Source organism: Oryctolagus cuniculus, chromosome 6 (assembly GCF_964237555.1).
Source record: "Oryctolagus cuniculus chromosome 6, mOryCun1.1, whole genome shotgun sequence".
Taxonomy (NCBI): Eukaryota; Metazoa; Chordata; class Mammalia; order Lagomorpha; family Leporidae; genus Oryctolagus; species Oryctolagus cuniculus.
Window position 1 is genome coordinate 117,958,589 of NC_091437.1, and position 21,979 is coordinate 117,980,567.

A 21,979-nucleotide genomic window follows, 5' to 3' on the forward strand; every position below is an offset into this window, starting at 1 on the left:
TTTGATAGTTAGTTGGAATGAAGTTAGTCTTGCTTTTGTGTTATTTTATCCAGAGAGATACCTAAAATCCTACCGTTTTTGTGTCTCTTAGATCTTTATGTCCCATGGAGCAGTCACATACCAGCTTCATAAATGTCTAAAGGCAAGGCACCAACTTTGCTTGAAGAGTAGTCTTTTGTGACCCACTGATCACCTGCTAGGAGATTAACCCCTTCAGGGCTGAGTTACCAGGTCTCCTTTATGGAGCTGAGGCTTTACACATGCAGAAACTACAGATTTCACAAGTGTCCTTAATATTCAGCTGAATTTTAAAATCACCTCCTTAATTTGGTGGCTTGCTTTAACTACAATTTGTGAAAGAGGAGAGGTGGTATTATCCTTGTTGAAAACAGCAATGTTTGGGGGCATTGTTGCTCCAAGATTTATTGAAACATACCTTACTGTTGCCAACTCATTTTAAAGGACTCATGGCCTTTATAAATATTCTACCTGGCCTCAGGACGAATAAGACAAGCAACTGTCTATAAGGACATGAATGAGAACATAGTGATATCTTGGGCTTTCCTTCTTTCTTTTGATAAATCACAAAATTCAACAATGGTGAAGAAAGAACAATATTAATGACCTGAATATCAAAATACAAGCTAGGCCGGCGCCGCGGCTCAACAGGCTAATCCTCCGCCTTGCGGCGCCGGCATCCTGGGGTTCTAGTCCCGGTCGGGGCGCCGGATTCTGTCCCGGTTGCCCCTCTTCCAGGCCAGCTCTCTGCTGTGGCCAGGGAGTGCAGTGGAGGATGGCCCAAGTGCTTGGGCCCTGCACCCCATGGGAGACCAGGAGAAGCACCTGGCTCCTGCCATCGGATCAGCGTGGTGCGCCGGCCACAGTGTGCCGGCCGCGGTGGCCATTGGAGGGTGAACCAACCGCAAGAGGAAGACCTTTCTCTCTCTCTCTCTCTCTCTCTCTCTCTTTCTCTCTCTCTCTCACTGTCCACTCTGTCTGTCAAAAAAAAAAAATACAAGCTATTTCCTTCCTCTTCTTTTATGAAGGTATCAAACTTATAATTTTCTTTTTTTAAATTCTGAAAGATATTAACAAGAAATGATTTTTGTGAGGGACATGATAAATTATTTCCAAAAAATTAGCCACAGTTTTGAAAACCCAAGCAGTTTGTTTAACATAGCTAAGTCTTGTAACCTAAGTTTAAGTGTCATTACTGGTATAATTTTATTTTTTAAAAGATTTATTTATTTATTTGGAAGTTAGAGTTCCACAGAAAGAGAAGGTGAGAGACATAGAGAAAGAGAGGTCTTCTATCCACTAGTCCACTCTCCAGTTGGGTGCAGCAGCCAAAACTGCACCGATCGAAAACCAGGAGCCAGGAGCTTCTTCTGGGTCACCCATGTGGGTACAGGGGCCCAAGGACTTGGGCCATCTTCTACTGCTTTCCCAGGCCACAGCAGAGAGCTGGATTGGAAATGGAGCAGCTGGGACTCAAAACAGCGCCCACATGGGATGCTGGCACTGCAGGCGACGGCTTTAACCGCTATGCCCAATTTTAGAAATTATAGATTGGGGGCAGGTGAAAGGTGGTGTTACAGATAGAAGAAGAGACAGAGGGAAAGAGAGAGAGAGAGGTCTTCCATCCACTGGTTCACTCTCCAAATGGCTACAAAGGCCAGGGCTGGGCCACACAGAAGCCAGAAGCCAGGAGCTTCTTTTGGGTCTCCCACATGAATGCAGGGGCTCAACCACTTGGGCCATATTCCATAGCTTTCCCAAGCACATTAGTAGGGAGCTGGACTGGAAATTGAGCAGCTGGGACTCGAACCAGTGCCCATATGCTGGCTATCAGTGCCCAGTGCTGGCTACTGGTGGTGGCTTAACCTGCTGTGTCAAAATGCTGGCCCATATTTATTTATTTTACTTATTTATTTTATTTATAAATAAACAGTGTCTTATCTGATGGCTCACTCTCCAACTGCCCACAAAGCCAGGAGACCAGAACTCAATCTGGGTCTCCCAAATGGGCATCAAGAACCCAATTAATTGGTGCATCGCTTGCTTCCTTCACGTTGCATGTGAGCAAGCAGCTGGAACTGGGTGTTGAGCTGAGACTTGAACCCAGGCAGTCTAATATTGGATGTAGGCATCTCTGTAGGCAAACACCAATGCTGGCCAAATTTGGAGATATTTGGTGGAGGGAAAAAGGAAAGAAAAGGGAAAAGAGTTTTGATATTCTTAGAGTGATTTGTAGAGGACCAGGGATGCACTCACCAAGGAGGCCACAGAACTTATTTTCACCCTAAAGGATTTTCTAGTCTTCTATTGGAAAAACGTAGTAACAACTAACAGAACACATTTAGTTTATAACTCTAAAGATGCTTTCATTTGTCAGACAGAGGACAAAAAAAGATTATGGACTCATAATAAGGATCTGTGGAGTCCCAAATGCGATCCTTGAATTCCAAGATATCTTTCTGTCTCTTTTGACATCTAAAGCAGTATCAGTGGATGCTAAACTCCTAATCTCTCCACTCTTAACCCCCTCCTCCCATCCCTCTTGAACATCTCAGAACTGGAAAGATGCCACTGAAAATCCAGCCATTTTTCTCAAGCAGTCAGTGGTATTTTTAGAGCTCTTTACACATCTGAGATGGCTCTTACACACCCTATACTCCTCTGTATCCTATGTGTGGTCTTCCAACTGTCCTGTTTTCATGAACACCCTTTGTGTTGCATTTAGAGTCCAATCTGGAAGGCCAGTGTGACCATGTCACTACTTTGAGCAATCTTCAAAACATCCACAGAAAATTCACACTGTCTCTTAATTCAATTTTCCCTCAAACTTTTGAAGTGTCGTTGTCTAAAATCATTGGATAACCAAGTATTGCAAAAGGATCAAGTCCAATGTGCTTGGCATGATAGTGAAGTTATTTTTCAGCTGGCTTCGCTTTAGTTTCAGCCTCTTCTCCCCTCCCTATCTGCACCCACGAAGGTTCTAGCCTCACTTAATGATTAGTGGTTCCCCAAACTTGCCGATGCACTTGGATGCATCTGCTTCTGTATTACTTCGACTCATCCTTCAGGACACAGCTCAGCTGTCATTTCTCTTGACCACTGCTCTGCTCAGGAGGTGTCAGCTGTTTCCTCCTCTGTCCTTTATTGTAAAATTTAGAATGTGTTGGAATATATCATGCTCTCTAGACTGTGTGCTCCTTGAGAGCAGAGGCTATAAAGAACATTCATTTTTGACTATCCATCACCTAGCAAAGCTCAATAAATTTCAAGTGAGTGACTGAGTGCATATCTTGCTATTTTTCTTATGTTGAATATGAGTTTCTCAGCAACAGACTCTATTTTATTTATTTTCATGCTCAAAGCAAAGCATCCAAGAGAAATAACATTTGTTAAATATTTGTTGAATGAATAAATAAAATATTGTCTGACTACCTGATGTTGACCAATTGGCTAAACTTACAAGGTGATACCTGGCTATAATATTGCCCCTTGAGGCAGCAAGATTGTCAATTTTATTTTAGTATACTAGCGCATTTTGTTTGTAGTATTCTTTTTCTTATCCTATCAATATAAAACACAAATTTGCTAATTAATGTATTTTTAGCTAAAATTGACTGAGGACTTAAAACATTGTGGTATGGACTTTATATATCATTTAGTGATAACATTAACCCTGTATGTATTAAGTTTTTTTATTACTTACATTTTTTGGATACAGAAATGGAAGGTTAGGAATATCATCCTGCCCAAAGTTATGCAAAAAATAGGAAAGATAAAAAGAATCTACTAAAACAGGCAGTTATAATATGAAAAGAAAAAAAATAGAAAGTAGAAGAAAATACAGTAACATCCTTACAGAATAGAAAGCAAATAATGCCTGCAATGATCAGGGCTAGACCAAGGCCAGGCTATGCAGGGTCAAAGCCAAGAGTTGAGAACTCAGTCCAAGTCTTCCAGGTGGGTGCCAATGAGCCATTTTCTTGAACTATAACCTGGTGCCTTCTAGGGTCTGCATTAGCAAGAAATTGAAGTTAGGAGCTGGATCTGGGGCTTATTGAAGGTATTACTTGATGTCTTTCTTCAGCTTGGGAAGATACTCAACTATTATGATTTTGGCCCTGATAATTTACATGCCATTTTCTGTTGGCTTTTTGTCCACAACTCTAATGTTATGTCTGTTAGACCTTCTCACACTATCCTTTATAATTTTCTACTCTCTTTTTTATTTTGTATTCATTTTACTCTCTATTTTTCAGTTTGGATATTTTTCTCTGGTCTATCTTTGGATTTACTTATTGATTCTTCAATTGTCTCATATGTCATTACCCCCATTGAGTTCTTAATTTCTATGTAGACCAATTTTTTATAGTTTCCAAATCTCTGTTAAACTTCTCAATGATATATGTTGTCTCCTTAAATATCTCAAACATAGCCCTTCTAAAATCTTTATTTATGGTTTGAACTTTTTTCTACAGTCTGTTTCCCTCCATATGTTTTCTAGTCTTCACTTGTTTCTGATTATTTTGATTACAAATTGAATATTGTATGAAGAAAATCACAGAGATAATGTTATCTCTGAACTGATGTGTTTCTGTGAAAATGAATTACAAAATAATGACTTTTGGCAGGCAGCTATGCCACAAGCAATGCAGTGTCATTGTTTTCCATTTTGAGAAATTTAGATCATTTAAATCTGAGCTTCAATTCTTTTGAGATATGTCTGCTTCTTGTTTGTCCTACTTCCATGGCCTTATTCTGAAAGACTGTTGGGATTTTAACCCCAAACCCTAATTTTTCACCAGCACAACCAGCAGCTCCTTTATTTTAGTTTTTGTCCTTCTATTTCTACCAGATTATCTGTGAGCATTGCTGACCATAGCCTTGCCTGGTTAGCTACCTATTCTGGAATGGAAACATACTGATATGGAAAAAGTAGCCTCCCAATGAAATATTTTCTCTCCAAAACTTTGCTCTTTAGTCCTTCCATGCCTTATTGGTTTACCACTGGCTTCAAGCAATTTTTCAATTTTGTGGGGGCGTGATTTTCTTAGCTGTCATCAGTAGGAGTCCATCCTGAACACCTAGTCCTTCATTACTGAAAGCACATGTCCTGTGGAAACTCTGTCACACTGATTTTTTTAAGTAATTGTACCAGAGGTAATCATCCAAATAAATATTTGCCATAGAGGCTATCCTTGGGAGCTATTCTACCATTTTGCCAAGTATTTTAAGAACTCTTTTAAGGGTGGCCATTGTGGTGCAGTACATTAAGCTACTACCTGAGAATTGTCTATCCATGTGCCTGGTTTGAGTCCAGGCTACTCCATCCACTTCTGATCCAACTTCCTGCAAATGGAAGACTGGGGAGACCCAGATGGAGTTCCTGGCTCCTGGCTTCCATTTGGTCAACAGCCAGATGGCTGTTGCTGACATTTGGGGAATAAACCAGCAGATGGAAGATCTTTTTCTGTCTCTTTTTCTCTCTTTGTCATTCCTTAAAAATAGAAAGCCACTTTGTAAATTTACCCCTCAAGACTTAATTTTGTTACTTGTAAAATTACACAAGACCTTTTACTCATAAATTTAACACTTTGGTCACAGGTTTCCATTACCACACATAAGTTTCTAATTTTTGGTAATTTAGAAAAAACCCAAAATCTATGATAAGCACATAGAGGATGGCTACTGACCCTTGAGTGTTTGACAAAATATACCTCAGAAGTGGTGCCTTGAGGAAAAGACAGAAAGGTTATTTGAAATATGCCAGTTTTACTGTGGTGCATATAGCACATCCCCAACTGTCTACTTGCAAAAGAATGCTAACTCTTGGGTTATATCAGTGATTCTGAGTTTAAAATAAAATTAAATACTTAAGGTCATAGTCACAATTTTTTTTTAAATCTCAAAAACTCATTCCTTCTTCAGCTTCAACCAAATAGTGTAGAAAACCATCAACACTTTTAGTGTATTCATATCTCAACACTTTTGTTACTAAAAATATTTCTTATTGTCTGAAATACATTCTGCCTCTTGGCACTGTCAGTTTTGTTCCATGTTTAACACAGTGCCTTGGGGTCGACAGAGTTCTCCATCCATAAAGCCACAGATTGCAACAGACATATGGCCATTCATAGTTGAGCATCTCTCACATTTGGAGGAGGAGGCTTTTTTGCCTATTACCAGTAAGGCCCTTGGTGCCCCCCACGGCATTAGCTTTCATCCCACTTTGGATCCCCTCTCTGATCCAACTCAGATGGATTGATTAACTTTGATTAAAGCTGAATCTGGTCAAGTTCTAAGTAACATGGAAAACATTCATCGGCCTCTGTGGTTTCTTAATCCCCTTATTACAGCTTCCTGGAAAGGAGTTCACTGTATTTCCTGATCACCAACAGTTCCATTTGGAAGCAGCCACAGTTACAGGGGGAGTGCAAAGAAGGATAATCCCACATCACGGTGTGTGTTACTGAGCTCTCAGCCTGCACCCTGTGTGGGTGGTGAGGCCCTTGGCAGATGTTCCTGGGTGAGGGCAATTGTCACAGGGCAGCTGTGCATACAGAAGGCAGTTGAAATTTCTGCCCTTTCTTCTACAGTCTCTTTCAGGTTCTAATCTCCAATTTCCTCCATCCTGTAGTCTTTGACAATTTTAAAAATTGAATTTTGAGTAACAGAGACTCACCAAGGCAGGTGCTAAAGGACAACCACTCTACTGGGGTTGAGATATTTTTAGGGCTTTGGTATATAACTGGAAAGAAAACTAAGGATTTTTTCCCTTCGTGAGAGAAAATTAAATTGCTAACGGCCAACGCCATCCCATTTCAGAGGGGGAAATGCCTGCTTCCTTTCTGGGACCTGATAGCCCATAGCTATCTTGGGAAAGACATAGTTTTTTCAAGTGCTTGGGTACTTGGACTTCTCAGGAAAGAAAACACTTCAAAATCCTGAAAAACCTATAAGCAGGAGGATGTTCCTTCATGTCCCCAAAGGAAAATGCCTTATCTAAGTGAATTTTCTTTTTCAGCTTGGATTACGTGGTTTCCCTGGCTGTGGTGAGTTGATTGACTGAATCATAGCCAAATTTACCATTTTTTTTTGCTTTGTGGATTTATTTTTCAGTTTAAAAAAAGAATTATAAGCAAATCCAATCAATAAGACTCAGAAGATGTTATTTTGCAAGCACAGTGTGTGACATTGTAAGCCCGGGATGTTCTCGAGGGCCTGAGGTTAAATGCATGCTCTCAGCAGCAGAGGAAATATGCTGGTAAAGAAGCAGGTGGAGAATGGCTTGAATGGAGTTGCCTCTGGTATAACAAGTCAGAATTATCAACGTGGACAGGGTTTTAAAGGGTGCAGACATTTGTAGGAGCATTTTTGTAGATATCCATGCAGTGTTTGAAAACCAGCAGTAGACAGGCCACACAGACTCCTGGCCCTCACCACCACCATTTCCAAAGGACAGGGTCAGGCTAAGGAGGAGGGGCTACTCTGATTTAGCTCCGCCCTTCCCATTCAGGCTGCATGTTAGCTGCACTACTGACTGTTGCTTTTCTTTCATGGTTGCTTTCACTGAATCTGTCAAGGTCACAAGGGCTAAGGAGCATGTAATGTCAGGTTAGGTTAACTGCTCTCACAAACCACCCCAGACCTCAGCAACTTTGTATGAGTTGCATTCTTGCTCATTGAATAGTCTGATGGTGGTCACCAGGATGATAATTGGGCTCCTTTATTTCAAGCCTTGGAGACCTGGAACATCTTCCATGAAAGTAGGGTCCAGAGTGGAGAAGATTGGTCAGGTTTTATTGGCCAGGTCTGGAATTGGTGCACATCACCTTTCTAACCACATTGGATCGGCCAGAATCCAATACTAGAGCTGCTCTTGACCTCAAGAGGGGATGGGTCACGTGGAAAAAGCAAACAGTTAGTAAATATCCCCTCCAGTCCTTGCTGTCTCTCACACACACATACACACAAGAAAGGGGAGAAGAAAAAGAGTGAAAGTGTTCTTCTTTATCTCATAAAATTATTTACAGGAAATTTTGCATACAGATACCCCCATTCAAATCTTAAATATTAATTTCTAATGGCACAGAAATAAAAAATACTATATGCTCTCACTCATATATGGAAATTTAAAACATTGATTTTGTACAAGTAGAGAATAGAACAGTGGTTAGCAGACACTTGAGAGGGTAGCAGGTGGAGGAGTGGATAGAGTAAGTTAGTTAGGGATAAAATCACAGTTAGAGAAGTAAACTTGGTGATCTATAACACAGTAGACTGACTGTAGTTAACAATAATGCATTGCATATTTCAAAATAGTTACAGGTCTTTTTAACAGGACTAAAAAAATACAGCTTTTCTTTAAAAGAAAACCCCAAGAATTATTGGATAAAAAGAATGTGGTACAGAGTAGGCGCACAGGCTATGCTTGCTGGGTCCATTAGAGAAGAAATCACACCTGCATTTAATACTTGGCATTCTACTGTTATCAGGTGATTTGTAAGCATAAAAATAAAGCTGTGCCTTTGTAAGCAGAAAGTCTCATTATATTTGAGGTGAGTCAGGAAAGAAAGTGAAGGGAAAGTGTCTATTTTTGGATTCTGAATGCAGCTGAGGAGTCCTCAGTGCCTGCCAGAGAGACACAGCTGCAGCAACGTGGCACGGCTGTCCGTCCACCTGCACACCAAGCCGGTGGCCTGCCGATTTCCTCACTTTTTCTGGTCCTCCTTTCTCCAAGCTGTAAGAAGCAGAACGAAACACAGCAGTACTTCTTAAATGTCTATGATTCTGGTAAATAAAATATTCCAAGCAAGAAAAGCACTCATCTATATTAAAGGAGCTTCATCTAGTTTGCCAACTTTGACTCTAGATGCATGTTTTGAGTTGGAAAATATCCTGATCATGCCTCTAACTCTGTTTACCCAGGGGTGGTGGTCCCTTGGTCATTAGTAACTGCATCCTATCTGAATGCTTTTGAAGCATATGACAAGGACAGTTGCCAGGTACAGTAAACACTGGATTACAGTGATATTACCAAGCGCTATTTTATGAGCCTATTTAAAATGGTAACCTGGCAACAAGCTTGCTTTTGTCCAAATGGATTACATAGCCATAATTTTCACTTAGAATTAATTTCCAAATAAGTTTATTAAAAACAAAAGACACTTCCAAGTAAATATTTAAATAGGAATACATTTGGAAAATATTCAGAGACCTTGATATCCATCCTGAAAGAACTATGTTGTTCATGAAAGAAAAAAACTTGTGAGAATTTCATCAATTAAGCAATTTGAAATAAACAAGGATTATGATTAAGTTTATACATTGGGAGGTTCCACAACCTTTTTAAAAATGGAAACCAAAGTAAATAAACTGAACTGCATCAATGAATTAGGGAACAAACAGGAATCTTCTCTTCAGGTTGATTGGGAGACGCAGAGTTTAATGATTCTTTCACCCATCCCCTATGACAACACACTCATTCTCAAATAGTTAATAAGCTTCCAGATGTACTAGGTTGGTTGGCAATGGAGACATTAGCAGTGAATGAAACAGACCCAAGACTTGACTGTTCAAGCTAAGAATCCAGGCATTGAGAAAGAGTAACATTTTATACTCAAGAAGTTTGAACATGTTCTGGTTGCTCATAACTCCTCAGGCGACAGCATCAGGAAATGTCTTCCAGAGAAAGTGACATTAGGAAGGTCAGCATTGTGCTGTCATGGGTTAAGCTGCAGCCTGAGACTCTGGCATCCCATTTGGGTACTGGTTCATACATATATTTTTTCTCCCTCTCTCTGTCACTCTGCCTTTCAAATAAGCAAATGTATTTTTAAGAAGTGACATTAGAGTGAATCCTGAAAGGTAAGTTGGAACAAGGTGAAATGACATGAGAGAGGGGCAGAAATGGAAGTTAGCTTTTCCATAAAGTCATGGAAATATTCATTATTCGATGTGAAATGTGTGTAGACGACTGAAGGCAATCCAGATTCCGAAAACTCTTACCTACCCGAGGTTCGTAAATGCAAAAATCAACAGAGAACCTATTAAAGCTGGTATATACAGTAAGACTCTCTAGATAGTATGTGTCTGAGAGCTGGGATTAACAATAGAAGTGAATCCAGGCTGGTGTTGTGGCATAGGGGATTAAGCCACTGCCTGCAGCACCGGCATCCCACATGGGTGACAGTTCAAGTCCTAGATGCCCCACTTCCAATTCAACTCCTTGCTAATGTGCCTGGGAAAGCATCAGAGAACAACCCAAGTACTTGGGGCCCCTTTGACCCATGTGGGAGACCCAGAAGAAGCTCCTGGTTCCTGGCTTCAACCTGGCCCAGCCCTGGCATTGTGCTCATTTGGGAAGTGAACTAGAGGATAGAAGACCTCTCTCTCTTTCTGGCTTCTACCCTCTCTCTGTAACGCTGCCTTTCAAATAAATAAAAAATAAAATTTTAAAAAACAGAGGTAACATTTTTAGCACTGAGCAGCTCAAGTTTGAAAAGATCCTTTGCAGTTCTTTAGCCAGAGAAGGATTAAAGGAACATTGCAATAATTTGCAAGTTTTGAGCAAGTAGATGCTTATGTATATATGAATAATCAAACACAGATCTTACACATAAAAGTGTACCCATAGTTAGGATGTTTTAATTGGTAGCTTTTGCTTGCTTTCTTTTTTATAGTGCTCAATGAATAATTTTGGCTCAACCATTCTTGTATTTATGTCAGGCAGCTTATTTGTGCTAGAAGGATGGTATTTACTCTTTGCGGCTCTTGGACTATACTCTCACTTTCAGGCAGTCAAATGTAGGTACAGGGATGCAAGTTTTTCTCTAAGACTCTGAGATTCTGGTGGAATAAAGCCTTGCTCATGTCCCAGGAAGTGAGAATCATCAAGTCAATTACAGGAGCTGGGTATAGTTCTTCAGAACATGGTGATCTGTGCAAGACTGTCTCACAGGGCACAGGGTTAATTAGTGTTTATTAAGTAGTTCAAAGATAAAAAAAGAAAGGACCAAGTGGTAGCAAGGAGGGGAGGTGGTAATGTTCCCTATTTCTGGTTACCAATTTCCTTCTGGCATACAGACTCTGAGACTGCCTTCTGCCACCCCGTGTCCTTGGCTACATCTGGAATCCCTTAACTTCTTTGACCCCTTTCTGGCTGTTTCCAAAGTTGAATTCAGCAGAAGAGATATACTGGTTAGACTCCTCCTTGGTTTCCTTCAAGTAATAACCGAGTGCCTTCATCCTGCCCGGTGCTGCTTGGTGCATTCACACAGGTTATCTCCGTAGACGACCTAACGCCACCATGAACTAACAGCCAAGATGGTTGAGTAACTGTCTAAGTTCACACAGCAAGAAAGTGGCAAGTACATTGTTCAGATTTAATTCTGTTTGGCTCAATGCCCATGAAGCTTTCTCCTCTTTTTTGCTTTCCTACTTCCAGATATTGAGCTAATTGTAAGCAACTCTGTGACGCTTACAAGATCTTTCACATATATCAGTATCAAAATAGTCAACAGTGGTGAAAAACTTTTGAAATCAGTGTTGCCCAAAATGGCAGCATGGGGTTTTGCCAAACACTCACTGAAATTATCCTTATTTGTCAATTTTAAGGGATTTTAAATTCTCATAGTAGCTCCATTTTTCTAACTATAACATTTGCCAGCTGGCAGAAGGATTCTGTGCTTCCAGGGCCTTCCTTGAAGTCTATACACTTGCTTTAGGCTAGTGAGATTTTCCATGATAAGGCTGGCCTCAACTTACTCATTTTCTAACTTCAAATCTGCCTCAATTAAAGAACTGTTGCAGGAATCAGGAAGAATTTGAATGTGGAAGTATTTTTACTATAGACTTGCAGTGTAAAATTATTGAAATAAAAAATAAATGTCAATATTATTTAAGCCACTTAAAGCTGATATACACAGTAAGTAGGTAAATATGAAAGGTGATATACACAGAAAATCTTGCATTTTCCTATTACTTCTAGTTAAAATTGATTTTATTAAAGTACCATACATACAGAAAAAAGCTTTAATGGGAACATTCTGCATAAAAGCTTGAGATTTTGGAACCTAATTCTTTGATTTGATTGTTTTACTGAGGTGCACATAATTTCCAGAAATGGCTAATTTACAAATTCTGCTACCTGCTAGCATCAAATTTTTATCTGTAGTGATATAAAATGAGCTGGTAGAGCTTTCCTGTATAAGATAAGCAGTGATGCATTGAATTGTAAATATACTGTTCTACATGAATGATGAAAGAAAAGTTTGTCTAGCCAGTGCCTGTATATTGCTCAGGACAAAATTAACTCATGAAACTCCCTCTGTTGAGTTGGACAGCAATGTCAGTCTCTGTAGTAAGAAGTCTGCCAAATTTTTTCTCTCTTGATTCTCTACTCACCATCATTTAATGAACCTCATAAAAGCTAATATCCCAATTTAGCAACTTCCTCCCTTGTGTTTCACTAAGAAAACAGATCTTGCAATAAAATAAATATGCAGAAGGACTCAGGGCAAAGGTATATTCTGTATATGATTTTAATAAAAACATGCTTTGCTCTGTGAAAGAAAAAAAAACACCTATTGATAGCCTAAAAGGATAACAGAGAAAACAGTGCAGATCATCTGACTCAAATATGAGAATTATGATGCTATCTCAAATCACCATCTTTTCTTCTATCAGTTAAATTCAACAGGTTTGTCTTCTTAAATTTCTAAAATTTATTTTCACTTTATTTGAAAGGCAGAGAGACTGATATAGCTATAGAAAGACAGACACAGAGAGCTTCCATCTGCTTCACTCCCCCAAAGCCTACAGTCAGGGCTTCGCTGGCTGAAACCAGAAGCCTAGAAGTCAGGCTGGTTTTCTCATGTGGGTGGCGGGGACCCAAGTACTTGAGCCATCACCTGCTGCTTCCCATGGTGTGCGTTAGCAAGAAGCTCAATCAGATGTGGGGGAGCTGAGACTCAAACCCAGGTACTTCAGTCCTGGATGTGGGCAAGCCAAGGAGTGCCTTAAACTGCCCCCAAAAACTTACCTCCTTTGCAAAACAATTTTAATTTATTCATTTTCACCAGAAGGTTTTTGTTTAAGACAAAGACAAAGCACAGCTCATGAGTTTATGCTGAAATGTTCAAAGCATTATGGGAGACGTTGTTTGTAACCAAAACAATATAGAGAAAGTTGTGCCAATGGAATTTTTGTTCCTTTGCACGCCACAATAGTTCCTGAATCAATGCGTGGGAAGGAGTTAGGGAGAGAGTAGTCCTTTCTAGCAGTTTAGATTTCTGTCTTGGTATGACACTAGTGAAGCCTAGCAGTATTCTGGAGGTAGTCACAGCTTTTCCAATCCCCAACCCAGTCAATGACTCTGATCTACATAGGAATGATGTGGCATCCCAACAAAATGTGATATCTGCTCAATGACCACTCCCATTCCTCATCAGGGGAATACAAATTAGCGTCTGGTGAGACCTCTGTAAAAAATTTTCTCAGATACATTCCCTACTCCTGTAAAAATAAAACCATTCTCCAACTTGATCAGGGCTTTGAAGAGTAATTACAGTGTGTGTGTGTGTGTGTGTGTGTGCACGCGCCAAAGTACTTTGATACAGAAAAATTACTCTACAGTTAAAATCTATTTACCTGTAAAATGATATTAATGAAAAGCAAACCAGGTGATTTGACCACATCCACAATTCTGTTTCATTGTACATATTTGATTGTTGAAGTTAGAAACACAGTAGCAAAATATATTACTTTTCTTCTTTCAGTATCACTGAATATTAAATCAACAACAGCCTGGCCAGCTTGGTGGCTCACTAGGCTAATCCTCTGCCTGCAGCGCCGGCAAATCAGGTTCTAGTCCCAGTTGGGGCACCAGATTCTGTCCCGGTTGCCCCTCTTCCAGGCCAGCTTTCTGCTATGGCCCGGGAGTGCAGTGGAGGATGGCCCAAGTGCTTGGGCCCTGCACCCGCATGGGAGGCCAGGAGAAGCACCTGGCTCCTGGCTTCGGATCAGCACGATGCGCCAGCCGCAGCGCGCTGGCCGCGGCGGCCATTGGAGGGTGAACCAACTGCAAAAGGAAGACCTTTCTCTCTCTCTCTCTCTCTCTCTGTCTCTCTCTCTCACTGTCCAACTCTGCCTGTCAAAAAAAAAAAAAATCAACAACAGCCTCCAAACATATCCTTCATCCTCTGTGAAATCCCTTCACCAAGTTTACAATGTCATCCCTTTATCCCTTTGCCTATGCCTGCCTTCTGATGCTTTCATTACAACCAGTGTCTTTATAACATTTAAGTCAATTGAAATTCTATAAATACTTATTTTCATTTGTATAGTATTTATTTTCATATTTGAGAGGCAGAAACACAGAGAGAGAGAGAGAGAGAGAGAGAGAGAGAGAGAGAGAAATCTCCCATCCACTGGTTCACTCTAAAAATGCCTGCAACAGCCACAGCTGGGTAAAAGCCAGGAGCAGGAAGCACTATCCAGGGCTCCCATGTGGGTGGCAGGAATCCAATTATATGAGCCATCATCAGTGCCTTCCAGGGTCTGTATTAGTAGGAAACCAGAGTCAGGAGCAGAACCAGAAATTAAACCCAGGCATATTGGAACCAAACATCTTAACTGCTAGGCCAAGCACTCACCACTCTATAAATATTTATATAAGTAATTTATAATTAAGTAATATTTCTCTACTTCTATGATGGAAAGACCAGAATGATAGGAACTACATTGCTTTTACTTGTTACTGTGACTCTAATATGACTATCACAATTCTGGTACAAAATTGGTGCATAGTAAATATTTATCAAATAAGTAAATGAGTACAATAAAATGTCATTTTTTGTTTTTGTTTTTGTTTTGTTAACCATTGAGGGAGATTCACAGATGAATTCATTAGAGTTTAGAAAGAGAAGAAGACATGTACAGATACAAAAGTAAGGAAGTATTATTTGTGGAGAAAGTGATTAATTTTGGCCACTAATGAAGACAGAATGATTTCATTAGATAAACACCCATTAGCTTGAGTAGAGATCCATAGTGTGTAACCTATTTTTTTTTACATTTGGTATATATACAACAGAGAATGGAATGCCACCCTGAAGTTTTACTTGATATTCTAGAAGGAGGAGGCGTTATCTAAACAACCATACATAATGGAATAGGAGCACTTATTAGGAAAGCATGACTTTTACATCATTGTAATTTTGCTCTCCAGATCCCATTCAAGTGCGAGCATTAATTAATGAATAATATGAAGCTCTTAAGTTGACAAATGTTCTTATTCACATTTGAGCGTTTTAAATAAATAGAACATTTCTTATTACCCTGAAACACTTGGAAAGATAAGGTTGCCATAAACACATACACTCTCATATACTGCTGATGGGAAAGAAAATTGAGATTTCATTTCTGAGGAAATTAACCTTAATGTGCTCTTACTCTTAGCCCTAGAGATTCTACTTCAATATAGTATTCATATTCCTAAATATTTACACATGAGGTGTTTATTGAAGTTTTTATTTGTAACAGTAAAAAAATAATTAAAGCAACCCCCACTTTAAAGCAGAGAATTGGTTAAATTAGGGAAACTATGAAGCTGTGAAAACCATGATTGTGGAAAATGTTTTCTCTCTTTTTAAATCAAATGACGTTTTATGTAGAAATAATATAGAAGGTCAACCATTCACGTTAGCATGATGCAGACAACATGTCTACAAGTCCTTGTGTCCTATACCCACTGCCTAACCACAGTTTATGGATCACAAACTACTGCCTCAGGAGCATGTTAATTTATGTGGGAGGGTTTTTTCCCACAGCATGTTTAAAGTTCTACAGGGAAGATAAGAAGATAAGTCAGCCTTTGAATGCACAGAAAAATATAAACAGTGCTTGTCACTTTGTCGTAATATTATAGTACATTTGTTTCTTCTATTCTATTATGGTATAAACATTTTAAAAATGAAAATGCATTGACTTTGCAGTCATGGAAAAATTATTTTCAATAAAAATGTAACCTAATATTTTTATTTTCAAGTTCCAGCTCTTTTAAAATGTAGTATTTTCACATTTTCCCCGATGATCATTCCTGCTAAGACTTCATCCACAAGCAACAAGAAAAATATCTGCAATGCATCCTGAGTGGGATCCTGGGCTTTCTCCCTTCCAGCTGAACAAATTTAGCCCAAGGATGTGTGCCAGTGAGGTGTGCTAATAGACGTGATAATGACCACACAATTGTATATTTGAAAAGTTGAAAGAGAATCAGTGTGTGAATCTCTCACAGCAAAATTAGCTCATACAAATATTTGGTTAAGCAGATACTATCCAAGTTTGCAAGTGCCAAATGAGAGATGTTCTTTCCCAATATCAATGGTGGTGCTTTTATGTGGTTTTTCCAAGAATAATAGGTTTTCTCTAAACAATAAATAAAGAACAAGCAGTTATGCCTTTTTGTCATATGTGGGCAGGATTGGTTTAAAGGTAACCTACTGGGCTTACCCTTCGGTGTATCTTCTTAGCCCATAATAGGGCAAAGACAGGAATACTCCTTCTCGTTGACAGAACCAGCCTGTACTAATCAGCTGTTGGTGGCTAGATTGGCAAGTATTATTATAATTCTGCCTAATTATCATCGTGTTGCCTCTGCTGTTCACTATTATTTGCACAATAAATTTCATGAAATAGATTCACATTTTTGCCAAAATGTTTTAAAATAATTTTTATATTATGGTGTACATGGAAAACTTGCATTTCCACAAGTTGATAAACTTTCATTAAAGAATGTTGCTAAATTTTAATTAGGGAATACTATCCAGCATTCCCCTACCCAGAAAAGCTCTAGGTGTTAGGCTTTATACCCATGTTGAAAACAGAGATTGGGTGATACATAAGGATGTTACAGTCAGAGTAGATCTAACTTGCAGCTCTCTCCTAGACTTACTCAAAACGATTGGAAAAGAATGAAAGGAAATGATTCCTTGATGATGTGACCCAATGTTATTCAATATCGTGCCTCATGCTTCTAGTTGCATTATCTCCTACTTTGGGCATAACTGCTCTAGAATGATACTGGGATGACATGCTGTCACTATCAGCCTCTTGCCTCTACTTCTCTTTTCCCATTGTGAAAGGATTCTAACATCTCTCCCAGTCTTTCCTTTAACTCACTCACACTGATCTCTGTGCTTAATTCACATGCTCAAGGGAAAGAATGGGGTTCAGTGTCCTTACGGCTTTCTCAGACATTCTAAGTTTTTGTGAACCCTTAGTTTTTAGCTTATCTTGAGACATACCCTATATTCAAATTCAGCCAGGTGCTTGATTTGCCACTGAAAATGGCATTTTTTGAGGCACTAAATAAATAATAAATAATGCCAAGTCTTACTTTTCTACATTTATGTGCTGATAATTTAGTATCTGCATGGGTACCAGATGATGTCATTGCTGCAAGCTTTAAGAGTTTCTTTATTACAGCCATGCTAGCATTATTTTTAGCACAGCAGGTGTCAAAAAGGTTTATTTTGAAAGAAAGAAAACATAAAAATGAATTATTTATGTGAGTTAAATCAAAATGTACTTGATATAAATGTTTAATCAGTTTTTCACCAACTTCTTTCCATATGCTCTGCCCTGCTCGATGGTGCAGTTCTAATGGAATTACTAAATATATCTTAATAGCTCAGCATACAGCATTATGCAATGGTACTCACACAAGAGGAATTTTTCAACTTATATTAAACAGGTCTAATGATAAAAAATCTAGAGTGCTCACTGTTTTTACAGAAGATTATTATTCAATTGGCATAGAAAAATTCAGTAAGTTTGACACTTAAAATGTGCAACGTTGACCATATTTAAAGTTTCTCATTCCTTAAAAAAAAGATGAGAAGATTAGAAAATAACTTTAATTTTCACTGTAATTGCAAATGTTTTTCCCCTGCTTTCAACAGTAATCAGCAGATTTGCTGTTACTCCTGGAATATAAATGTTATGGAATTAGAATACGGATTCCAAGAAAGACTACGCCATGACTAAAGGACATTTTTTTTAATGTGGAGGAAATGGAAAACCAAGGCAGGGCCATTATTTGTAGTCTGTGCCAACTTGCAACTGACCTTTAACTACTTGTTTCCATCTTTCTGTTCTTTGAATTTACATATTCCTCTGAGGTTAGTAAAATCCAGCTCTTTATTTTTATTATGTGCTACTTTTTAAGCTCAATGTGTGCAAAAACATTATTATTTTATATGCAGATGCTTCACCCATGAAAAATTTTCAATTTTTAAGGTTACCATTTGAGGATGATTCACTCAAGTAAAGCTCAGACATTGATTTCATGACAGTGTTCTTAATGCTTTTTTGAAATATTTGTTTTACTTTACTTGAAAGGTAGAGTGACAGAGAGACAGGGAAAGAGAGAAAAAGAAAGATCTTTCTTCCATTTACTGGAAGCTCAAATGGTTGGTGCTATGACGCAGCAGGTAAAGCCGCTGCCTTCAACACTGGCACCCAAATGGGTACTACTTCATGCTCTGGCTACTTCACTTCCTATCCAGTTCCTTGTTAATACACCTGAGAAAAGCAGAAAAAATGGCCCAAGTGCTGGGATCCCTATACCCATGTGGAAAACTAGAAAGAAGTTCCTGGCACCTCCCTTTGGCCTGGCCCAACCCTAGCCATCTGGCTACCTGGAGAGTGAACCAGTGGATGTAAGATCCCTCTCTTCCTCTCTTTCAAAATAAATGAATATTTAAAAAACAAAAGAAAAGAAATGAAATGAAACTGGGCAGCCAGGATACAAACCAGTGCTCATGTGAGACGCCAGTATCACAGGCCACAATGCCAGCCTCAGAGCTTCTAATCCATGCCAAGTAATAATCACAACTATACTGTCTGTGAATGTCTATTGAGTGCTTTTCATGTTTCAGAAGTTTGGGCAATGTCTCTGCATGATATACAAGATTTTCTTCACATAATTCTATGAAATAAATACCGACCATAATTCTGTTTCAGGGAACACTAAGAGATAAAATTATCTTCATAAAGAGAAAGGAGAAAGCTGAATCAGAGGTACAGAGTAGCCAGGATGTGAACTGGCACTCTGATGAGAGGCAGGAAATGATGACTCAAGTGCTTGAGTCCCTGCCACCCACGTGGGAGTCCTAGGTGATTGGTGCTCCTGGCTTCTGGTTTCTGCATGGCCCAGCTCTAGCTTTGTGGGCATTTGGAGAGTGAACCAGCAGATGGAAGACCTTTCTCTGCCTCTGTCTCTCCCTTGCTCTCTGTCACTCTGCCTTCCAAATAAATAAATAAACCTCTAAAAAAAACAGAGAATGCAAAAAGACACGTACCTTAGAAATGGTAGTTGAATTTAGAAATCTGAAGATTATTTGAGTTTGGGCATCAATGATTAAACCTAAGGCATGACTTTGGGAAAATAACTCCCATAAAAATAGTGATCTGAATCACCGACAAATGTTACACACACACACACACACACACACTCACACACACACACATACATGCCTACTAAAGGAGACTCCAAGCACAAATCAAACTCTATCTATGTTTTATACAAAACCACAAGCATCTGTTTTTACAAAACTGCAATGCCACATACACTCTCCTCATCATGCAGCACAGACAATTCAGGAACAGGAACTAAAATGATTAAAGGGCTAGCCTTTCATAAGGGGATAGACTAAAAAGATGATAGTCTTTCGATGTGGAAAGCTAAGGATGTAGCGGGAACACTTAACAGGTAATAAATGCACAACATAGATTTGATGGATGAGGGATTTTTTAAAACCAGAATCTAAGCAGTAAGAGAATTTCCTTGAAGTTTGAAAGAAATACATCTAGGCAAAAAATGGAAGCAATTCCAGTACTGGTTTATCCAATAAATGAGTGTAAAGTGACTATTACTAGGCATCAAAGGGAGAGCAAATGCATCCGAAAGGCTTAGGCTGATCCAGCTCTCTACATTTTGAAGAGGAATTGGAATATTTCCCTAATTTTCTGCAGTTAACAACATAAAGCATCAAAATTCCCTGGCACTGTGCAGTGACAGCACCACTAAACACCAAAAATATGAAAGTTGATTCCATAATAGGTAGACGCAATCTATCAGAGACAAAAGTCTTTGCTCTATGGTTGTGCAATGATTATTTCCAACAAGTGAATGAGAGTTTTCCCCTATTTTCTGGCATCATGGACATGATGGAAACCTTATGGATTTGTTTGATAGGCTACAAATGACAAGAATTGCTATCATTGACAGAATTAAAAGGATAATCTGGTTTCCTAAGGATCTTTGGACCCCTTTTTGAACAAGCACACCTGTTCTAGGCTTCTCTGTTTCCCACTTTCATCACTTCGTTCTTTACAGTGGAAATGGAGTAACAGTGGTGAGTAGCAGCTAATTATGCAAACAACTGAGGACTCCCTCTGTGCAAGACACTCTTCACCTGTTCAGCATCCTTCCCCTTCTTTTACTGGTACTGGTACAGCACCAAATACACATTTAATGCTTTTTACCCTCCATTAGCTTGTCCCCAGACATTCCTGGCCTCAGTGGAAAGAAGGGATCCAGACACATGTAGATGATACTCTCCATTGTTCTGGACATGGTGACTGGTTGAGGCACAGGCCAATGAGCCAAGACAATCAGCATAATTTGTCAAAGGCATTTTGGTGGAATAATTGAGAAAAAGAAACTCTCCTTCTTCTGGGGTCACTATATGCAAGAGTGGTATGAGCTCCAACAGGTCAGGGATCATCTGGGGCAACCAGGGAGGAGGCTATTAGTGAGGAAAGCCTAAACATGAGATGGGGAGAGAAAACGATTGTGAAGTGAGACCGTGTGTGTGTGTGTGTGTATGTGTGTGAATGAGAGAGAGGGAGAAAGAGAGAAAAGAGAGAGAAAGAGAGAGAGAGAGGAGAGAGAGGAGAGAGAGAGAGAGAGAGAGAGACTGAGAATTGAATCTCAATTTCAGCTGCTGCATCTAAACAAACTTGAAGTTCTCTGGATTTCAGTAACTGGATTTTTGTTTCTGTTTTTGTAAGCACTTTAAAGACAAGCGTTTGTTACTTGCATAGTGCCAGCTGTTACAAAAACTTTATGAAGAATATGTTAGCACTATTTTACAGGTGAAAAAACCTGAGTTGCCAAAAAGGTTTATTTAAGGACTCACTGTTCTACATGGTACTTTCTGGTTTCTCAAGAAAATTTTTCTCAGGTCTTAATTATTAATTTTTAGTATCAGAATCTGTTATTCCTTCCTAATTATAATATCTTTTTCTAAATGTTCTACATATATATTTTGATGATTGTACAAACAATAAGCTGAAATCATGGTCTTAAAATTATCTCTAGAAGGCTTTCTGTTCACTGTACTGATTCACCTAAACAGAGATCCACCTGAAAAATGGTTTGCATTCACAATTTCTTCATCTCATGGTTTGTAGAACATTTGTAAATGAGATGTGAATATTTATAGACATTTGTGACATTACTACTGCATTTAGAAGCTTTTATACCAAATTATAGATTCATGTAAAGGTTATAAATTAGAAGCTTTACAGAAAATGTCTAAATATTTATGAATTTAACTACATTTAGGAATAAATTTGCAAATTTTACATTTGCTATTTTTTTCACATTTATGAGCAAATATGAGTTTTCTAATAATCTATCAAAATGAGTCTGCACTCAGAAAAGCACAAACCCCAGATGGAAATGTTGTCTTCATTTGCTCTGGGTGTCTCCCTCCCCCTCTGTCTCTGACTCTCCATCTCTCTCCTCTCCTTCTATCCCCCACACTCTTTTCTCTACCTGAAATAAAATATGCAAAATTCGCTAAGGTGATTCTATTGCTTTCAACAACCCCTGGTATTTATGAGTTGTCAATCACATTACCTCTTTATTCCTAACTCTCTATTCAGTCATCCA